Source organism: Astatotilapia calliptera, chromosome 6, assembly GCF_900246225.1.
Source record: "Astatotilapia calliptera chromosome 6, fAstCal1.2, whole genome shotgun sequence".
Classification (NCBI taxonomy): Eukaryota; Metazoa; Chordata; class Actinopteri; order Cichliformes; family Cichlidae; genus Astatotilapia; species Astatotilapia calliptera.
In genome coordinates, this window is record NC_039307.1 from 30,072,535 (window position 1) to 30,080,697 (window position 8,163).

Here is an 8,163-nt window from a genome sequence, read left to right on the forward strand (position 1 = left end):
ACCCATGTGAAATACAGGGCTGCAAAATCCCTTTTTGTAATCTAAGGCTATAGCCTGTTATTGTCACAGGGGGGCGCTGTGATGCAGTCTTGTGTTCTGACGACCTTGCGTCTAGTGCGCAGGAAGTATTACCTCTCTCTTCCTGTGAGATCTTCCCTCTGATGGCGGTCAAGTACGTGTCGGAGCGCATGGAAAAAGTATCTTGGTATGCAATACTGCAACCCGGTTAATGAGACCAGATTGTTTTACGTATAAATGCTAATAAGGTACTCTTTTATTAGGCCCCGAACTCTGACCACAAAGGGAATAACGTCTGTCAAGTTATTTGTGTCTGAAAATCCCGGTGAGTCACGTGCTTTCGTTAGCTACCTGTTAAGTTAGATAATGTATTTCACTAGCCGATTCAGCTCAGAAACCTTTGAACAAAAACCAATCGGGAGCTATGAGAATCTGGCGTGTTGTTTCACTTCTCCTGTTGTTCTTTACAGTGTGTTATAAGTGTTGAATGCTTTGAGCTAAACGATGCCGATGCTAGATGCGATGCTAGCTGCTAATAGCTGTTAGCCACCCCACCCCGCTGAAGCCATATTCCGATCGGGGAGGTATTCAAGTAGAAGCAATAGCTCTGTTTATATTAGAATGGTTATGTCTTAATAGATATGAGCATATTTCAAGTTTAATAGTATTTGCACTGAATTAAGTTACATTTGCTTGTAAGCCTTAAGGATGAATGTCACTTTCATTGCTATGACTGTTTACATTACAGTTTAAGCTGCTGATGTTCTTTGTTGTGATATAATTTTGATAAAATTGTTGATACTGGTACAAACAAGTTACTGTAACTCTTGTAACTTGGTAAAGCTAAAGGGAATGCCATTTGTGATTAATACATTTGGAAAAGAAGTTAATGAGCTCATGTTAAGAACACAAAATGGGAAAAGAAATTGATTGTTCTGCACTGTTTGTGTAGATTGGTTTTTTTAACTACTAGAAGGATTCTGGAGAACCACTGACGGCGAGAACAGCCCAAATGAGATCCTGGATGATCGTGAAATGGTGTGGCCAGCCATGCGATCGGATTGTGGGATTTGCCTGAGAAACTGATTCAAGCAACCCTGGATTACAGATAAGCCCTATGCACTACTTTTCCTACCCGGATAATAGGGTTTGCACACTGACAATTCCCCTACAGTACACCTGTTTGGGTTTTCAACGACTTTAAAGGACAATTCAGACTGGACAATTCAAACTTCACAACAGGAACACTTTAATCTGTTTCATCCATTCCCAAGAGCTCTGATACTGTTCAGTATAAATCTTCCATTTAAATGTCTTTATTTTGTTTTGTTTTACATGTATTCACCTTTAAAAATGCACTATTAGCGTGCAATTTGGGTTATTGTGTTGTATATGTGTATAAATGGTACTGAGGCAATAAAGGTCCCAGTTATTCACTTCCAAGCCAACTCCTTTTGTGAGTCTCCAAAACAAAACCTCCTCCTGAACCTAGAAAGATGTCTAGGGTCTCTATTTGAAGTGAGAGTGTACTGGTCCTGAGTAGAGGCGCTACACAAAACGTGGCGAGCCAGCCAGGAGGTTTAATTCCTTTTATTTTGGAAGTTGAGCAACTGGTGCTTTCATGCCTTTTGGGTCAAATCATTACAATTGTCCATGACATTCTGGGTTGGAGCAATAAGACAACATGGATGTAATCCAAAGTGAAGGTGTCAAAGTACCTAACTCTGTCCTAGTAGGAGGGTTAACAGGCGATGAGGTTGACAATGAGGTTATTGATTACTTAGGGCAGTTTGGTTCTATTGGAAGAGTAATCAAAGTAACTAGCACAGAGGCACAGTTTAAAAACACAGCCATTGTGGAGTTCCAATCAGGTGAACCAGTCCAGTTCCTTAAGGATAGCTTGCCTTGCAAAAGACAAAGCCGTAACCCAAGTGTTGTCCATCATATCCAGCTTCTGTCTGCGCTGTATGCTGCAGACAGGGGTTCATGTTTAACCCATTCTTACCTAACTGAACTGAAAGGGCTTGCTAAACTGAGTGGTGCAGATTTTGAGAAGGTTTTACTAGATGAGCTGGCCAGAATGAAGAAGTCCACTGAGAGTGATCCCGCAGTTGGACCAAATGTAACAGTGCCTAATCAGAATCTGCAGCTCACTAGTGACACAGACCAAGATGAACCAGCCATCATAGAGCATCAAAGTCCTCTTAAACTGGGCAGTGATTTAACCCACTTGCCTGAGCATGACTCTCACTCATCCTCTCCAAGTGTAGAAGTGACTCCCTCGCACAGAAAAACCACTATCTACTTACCACCTGAACAGCTCACTACACCTGAAGTACAGAGAGTAGTAGTTGAGCATGTCATTAAGAACAATGAAATGCCTTCTCAAGGTCATGCAAAGCTCAGGCCCTTCTCGGGGAAAACCCCTTGCTCTACTTTCGAAGCTGATTATGATACGTGGCGCAACAATGTTGAATTCCACCTCATAGATTGTACCATATCTGACAAACATATGGTAAGGAAAATAGTTGAGAGCCTTCTTCCACCAGCTGCTAACATTGTAAAGCACCTTGGTCCTAACGCTTCTCCCCATGACTATCTCAGCCTTCTTGACTCAGCGTATGGTACTGTTGATGATGGGGATGAGCTTTTTGCCAAATTCCTGAGCACAAACCAGAACTCAGGTGAAAAGCCTTCTGCCTATTTACAGCGGTTGCAGATAACCCTGAGTAAAGTCATTAAAAGAGGTGGCATCACTACAAATGATTCAGATCGCCAACTGCTTAAACAGTTTTGTAGAGGTTGCTGGAACAACAGCTTGATCACAACCTTGCAGCTTGAGCAGAAGAAGGACAAGCCACCTTCATTTCCAGAGTTGCTCCTCATGCTACGTACTGAGGAGGACCGGCAAGCGGCAAAGTCCAGCCGAATGAAACAGCACTTAGGCATTTCTAAACCTAAGGCACATTTGAACTCCCTTGAAGTAGGAGAGTATGTCACTGATGATACAGACGTATCAGCTGTTAATGATAGGCTAGTGCCTTTTGATGCACATAAGTTAGAAAGGAAACTTGCAAAGCTACAAGCCCAAGTGGCTTCACTGAGAGCATCAGCTATTGACAGCTCAAGCCAGAACTCTGACAAGCCAAATAAGAAAACCAAACCTAAGTTCAAGATTCTTCCTAAAGAGAAATCTGACCCAAGTGAGACTAAGCCCACTAAGAAGCCACGCCCATGGTACTGCTTCAGGTGCGGCGAGGATGGTCATATTGCTCCCTCTTGCAGCAATGAACCAAACCCTGAACTAGTTGAAATGAAACGTAAGGAGTTCAACCAAAAACTACAAGTCTGGGAGGAACAGAATATGTCAGCTTTAAACTAAAATCAGTTTCTGGGGAGGGACTACCAGGAACTGAAAGTAATCATGAACGTCCCAAACCGGAACCTCAGAGCAAAGTATCTTCTCTCTCTCGTGCAGCACGACCCCAGATTAGGTTACCCAAGGGACTTGTAGGACAGAAATGTACAGCAAATGTTACCGTGTCGGGAGTCAATTGCAGTTGTCTCCTTGACACTGGGTCTCAAGTGACCACAGTGTCCGCTTCATTTTACAACACCAATCTTTCAGAACATCCCATTCAGCCTATCAGTGGCCTGGATGTTGAGGCTGCTAGTGGCCAAAATGTTCCTTACTTGGGATACATACCCATCAGCCTTAAGTTTCCAAAAAGCTTTATTGAAACTGAGCCTGAGGTTTCTAGCCTTGCTTTAGTAGTACCTGACTTACGCTCTAACTGTGACTTGCCTGTGCTGATTGGGACAAATGCACTTGATGTTCTGTACGACGAATATTGTCAAGGTAAAGATCCCAATGATTTGTCGTCGGTCTATGGCTACAGGCAGATCCTCCGTACACTCAAGGTCAGGAGAGAGATAAACCTAGCCGGAAACGATGGCTTTGTAACTCTTAAGGGCAAGGTGCAACACGTAGTACCAGCTCAAGGGAGGGTCCTCCTTGAAGGCTGTGTCAGATCCAGCAGTGCTGGTGAATGTGCCATTGTTGAACAGCCAACGACATCCACCTTACCAGGGGGAATTTTTGTGGAGTGCTGTCTTGTCACTTTGCCCAAGAAGCATCCTCATAGGTTACCTATATGGGTGAGAAATGAAACTGAGCATGACGTAACACTGCCTTCTAGATGTGTCATTGCAGAGCTCCATAGTCCTGCAAAGATATATGACGAATCACCCATTTCAACCAAAAATGATGACACTGTGAAATGTTGTAATGTTACTGCACAGCCAGTTGATGAACCTGCTCACCCAGATTTGACATTTGACTTTGGCAATTCTCCCCTCCCGCAGGAGTGGAAAGAGAGGGTTACCCAGCGTCTAAGTGCCTATGCTGATGTTTTTGCCCAGCATGATTTGGATCTTGGACATGTATCTAAAGTGAAACATCACATAAACTTAAAGGAAGAAGCACCCTTTAAGCAAAAGTCCAGGCCAATCCACCCAAATGATTATGAAGCTGTGAGGAAGCACTTGCAAGCACTCCTTGATGCAGGAGTAATCCGTGAATCAGAGTCCCCTTATGCTTCACCGATTGTGGTGGTTAAAAAGAAGAATGGAGAGGTCCGTCTTTGTATTGATTATCGTAAGCTCAATGCGTTAACAATACGAGATGCGTACGCACTTCCAAACCTTGAAGAGGCTTTCTCAGCCCTTGCTGGATCCAAATGGTTTTCAGTAATGGATCTCAAGTCTGGTTATTACCAGATTGAGATGGAGGAATGTGATAAGCCCAAGACAGCTTTTGTGTGCCCCTTGGGATTTTACGAGTTTAACCGTATGCCCCAGGGGATCACCAACGCTCCCAGCACCTTCCAGCGCTTAATGGAACGGTGTATGGGCAGCCTCAATCTGAAAGAAGTTCTGGTGTTCATAGATGACATCATCGTGTTCTCCAGCACTTTGGAGGAACATGAAACCAGGCTTCTACGTGTCCTTCAGCAACTGAGAGAATATGGGTTGAAACTTTCTCCCAAAAAGTGCTCCTTCTTCCAAAGTTCTGTGCGATACCTAGGACACATCGTGTCTACCAAAGGTGTAGAGACCGATCCTGAGAAGGTCAGAGCTCTCAAAACCTGGCCAAGACCCCAGACGCTCAGTGACCTCAAGTCTTTCCTAGGCTTTGCAGGGTACTATCGACGGTTTGTGAAGGACTATTCAAAAATTGTCAAACCCCTGAATGATCTTACCAAAGGCTACCCACCATACAGGAAGGGCAGGAAAGGTGACACCCGGTCCTAGCGGATACTTGAACCCTAAAGAGCCTCTTTCCAGCCGTTGGACACCTGCTTGTCAGGAAGCTTTTGAGGTAATCATAGAGAAACTGACATCAGCTCCAGTGCTTGGATATGCTAACCCAAAATTACCATACGTCCTCCATACTGATGCGAGCACCTCTGGGTTAGGGGCAGCCTTGTATCAAGAACAGGATGGTGAAGTGAGGGTTATTGCCTACGCAAGTAGAGGACTTTCACCCAGTGAAAAGCGGTATCCAGCTCATAAACTGGAATTTCTTGCATTAAAGTGGTCCATTGTAGAGAAGTTCCAAGATTATCTCTACGGGAACACATTCACGGTTTTAACGGACAACAACCCATTAACCTATGTTTTGAAGTCAGCCAAGCTTGATGCTGCCAGCTACCGCTGGTTGGCCGCTCTCTCCACCTTCGACTTTAATATTAAGTATCGTGCTGGTAAGAGCAATCAAGATGCAGATGGCCTCTCTAGGCGGCCACATGATACTGTGGATGATGACTATGCTTCTCTTGAAGAAAAAGAGCGAATGAAACAATTCGCTTCCCATCATCTCTCTTCATCTCCCAACAGACAAGATGTGACAGCTGACACATTCAGTGTCTTGTGCCACCGTCATCTCTTAGGTGAATCTGACAATAGCCTACCTTCTATCACTTTGGTAGAGTCCCTTGCTCTACATACCGATGCGGTGCCAGACGTCTACGCAGATGATGGAACATTAGGTTGTTCTGTCATACCTACCTATAGTGAGGTAGAACTCCAACAACATCAGAGGTCTGACCCAATTATTGGGTATGTGGTCAACATGTTAGAAAATGGAGGTGAAGCAAATTCCAATCCTAACTCTGCATCCTTAGAGCTTAAACTAATGCTCAAAGAGTGGAAACGTTTGGAACTGAAAAATGGTCTCCTCTACAGAACCCGCAAATCAGGTGAAAATGTCACCTTTCAGCTTGTCGTCCCTGAGTCTTTAAGGTCCACCATTCTCACTTGCCTTCATGACGACATGGGGCATATGGGTTTGGAAAGAACCCTCGACTTGGTTAGGTCAAGATTTTATTGGCCTAAAATGGCAACTGATGTAGAGAGAAAGATTAAGTCTTGCGGACGTTGTGTTAGAAGGAAGACCCTTCCTGAAAGAGCAGCACCTCTTGTGAGTATCCAAACAACCCGTCCCATGGAACTCGTATGCATGGACTATTTATCCTTGGAGCCTGACAGTCACAACACCAAAGACATTCTGGTCATAACTGATCATTTCACCAAATACGCTGTTGCTATGCCAACAAAAGACCAAAAGGCTACAACAGTTGCGAAGTGTCTTTGGGAGCAGTTTCTGGTGCATTATGGTTTTCCTGAGCGCCTGCTTAGTGATCAGGGCAGGGATTTTGAGTCACAACTCATTAAAGAGCTCTGTGCCCTAGCTGGTATCACGAAGGTGCGCACCAGTCCTTATCATCCACGGGGAAACCCAGTTGAACGGTTCAACCGAACTCTTCTTGGCATGTTAGGAACTCTACGAGACAAAGAGAAAACTCATTGGCGCGATTATGTGAAACCACTAACTCACGCCTATAATTGCACCAAGAACGAGACCACTGGGTTTAGCCCATACGAGTTAATGTTTGGTCGCCAGCCGAGGCTTCCCGTGGATATTGCATTCTGCCTGCCAGTTAAAGATGGCTCTCCTACATCTCACTCTCAGTATGTGAGAGCTCTGAAGGCTCGCCTTCAAGAGAGCTATCAGATCGCTGCCAAAAACTCTCAGAAGGTTGCTGAACGGAATAAACGCCGTTTTGACAAAACTGTCAGGGAGTCAACTTTGGAGAAAGGTGATCAAGTACTAGTGCGGAACCTGCGACTTCGGAATAAACACAAACTTGCAGATAAGTGGGAGTCAACCATGTACAGAGTGGTGGAAAAGATGGTAGACCTACCTGTGTATGTTGTACAGCCTATGAATGGAGATGGTCCTATTCGAACTCTTCACAGGGATCTCTTACTCCCTTGTGGTGACTTATCTGAAGCTGAGGAAGTTGACCAGGTCAAGCCAAAGAGTTGCAGGCCAAGAACGAGGCGCAGTCAGCCTCTGTTACTGGAGGAGCAATCAGAATCTGAAGACGACTCACCTGTCTATCCTAGGCAGTCTTCTGTCATTCCTGGAAAGTTGGTTCAGGTGTTTGAAATCCCGAAGAGACGACAGCAAACCGGAAAAACAGTACCGGAGGGTAGTTGTATACCAGCTACGCCAGCAGACTGTGTAAACCCTCAGCCTCAGAATGAGCCTTGCAGAGGCAGCTCCCCTTTGCTGCCTGCAGAGCCTGTAGGGGTACCTCCTGAAGTAGCTGAAGGAGAGGAGCCAGATGTTGTGGCTGAGCAACACCCTACTGAAGACGATGTAACTTTACCAACTATGACTAATCAAAAATCAGCTGTGGCCGAAGACAGCATTGATGTACCGTCCATTGATGTAGAGGCTCCTATAGCTACGGAAACCATTGATCTGAACCCACAAACCCCTGAGGTAGCTCTGGAGCATAAGGAAACTGTTGACAGTGGAGAAAAAAATGACCATGTTCGTAAGTCAGAAAGGACACGTCGACCACCAAGGCGCTTCCATTATCCTGAGTTGGGAAATCCCTTAATTTCCTTTGCGCAGAGCCTCATAGAGAGCTTTAACCAAGCACTTTATACAATAGGTGACTATGAGAGTTCATCTGTAGACCACAGCGTGACGCATGAAGGGGCTCATGCTGGGTCAAAGGGGGAGGGTGTAACCCATGTGAAATACAGGGCTGCAAAATCCCTTTTTGTAAT

At 44.9% G+C, this 8,163-nt stretch overlaps 1 long non-coding RNA gene across 1 annotated transcript; it reads left to right on the forward strand.

Annotated features, from left to right (window-relative positions):
• On the forward strand, window positions 1-1,461 carry LOC113024479 (uncharacterized). The gene is made up of 2 exons (XR_003272664.1): window positions 1-205; window positions 282-1,461. It is a non-coding gene; the product is annotated as an uncharacterized LOC113024479 (long non-coding RNA).
• Window positions 1,462-8,163: the final 6,702 nt, after the last annotated feature.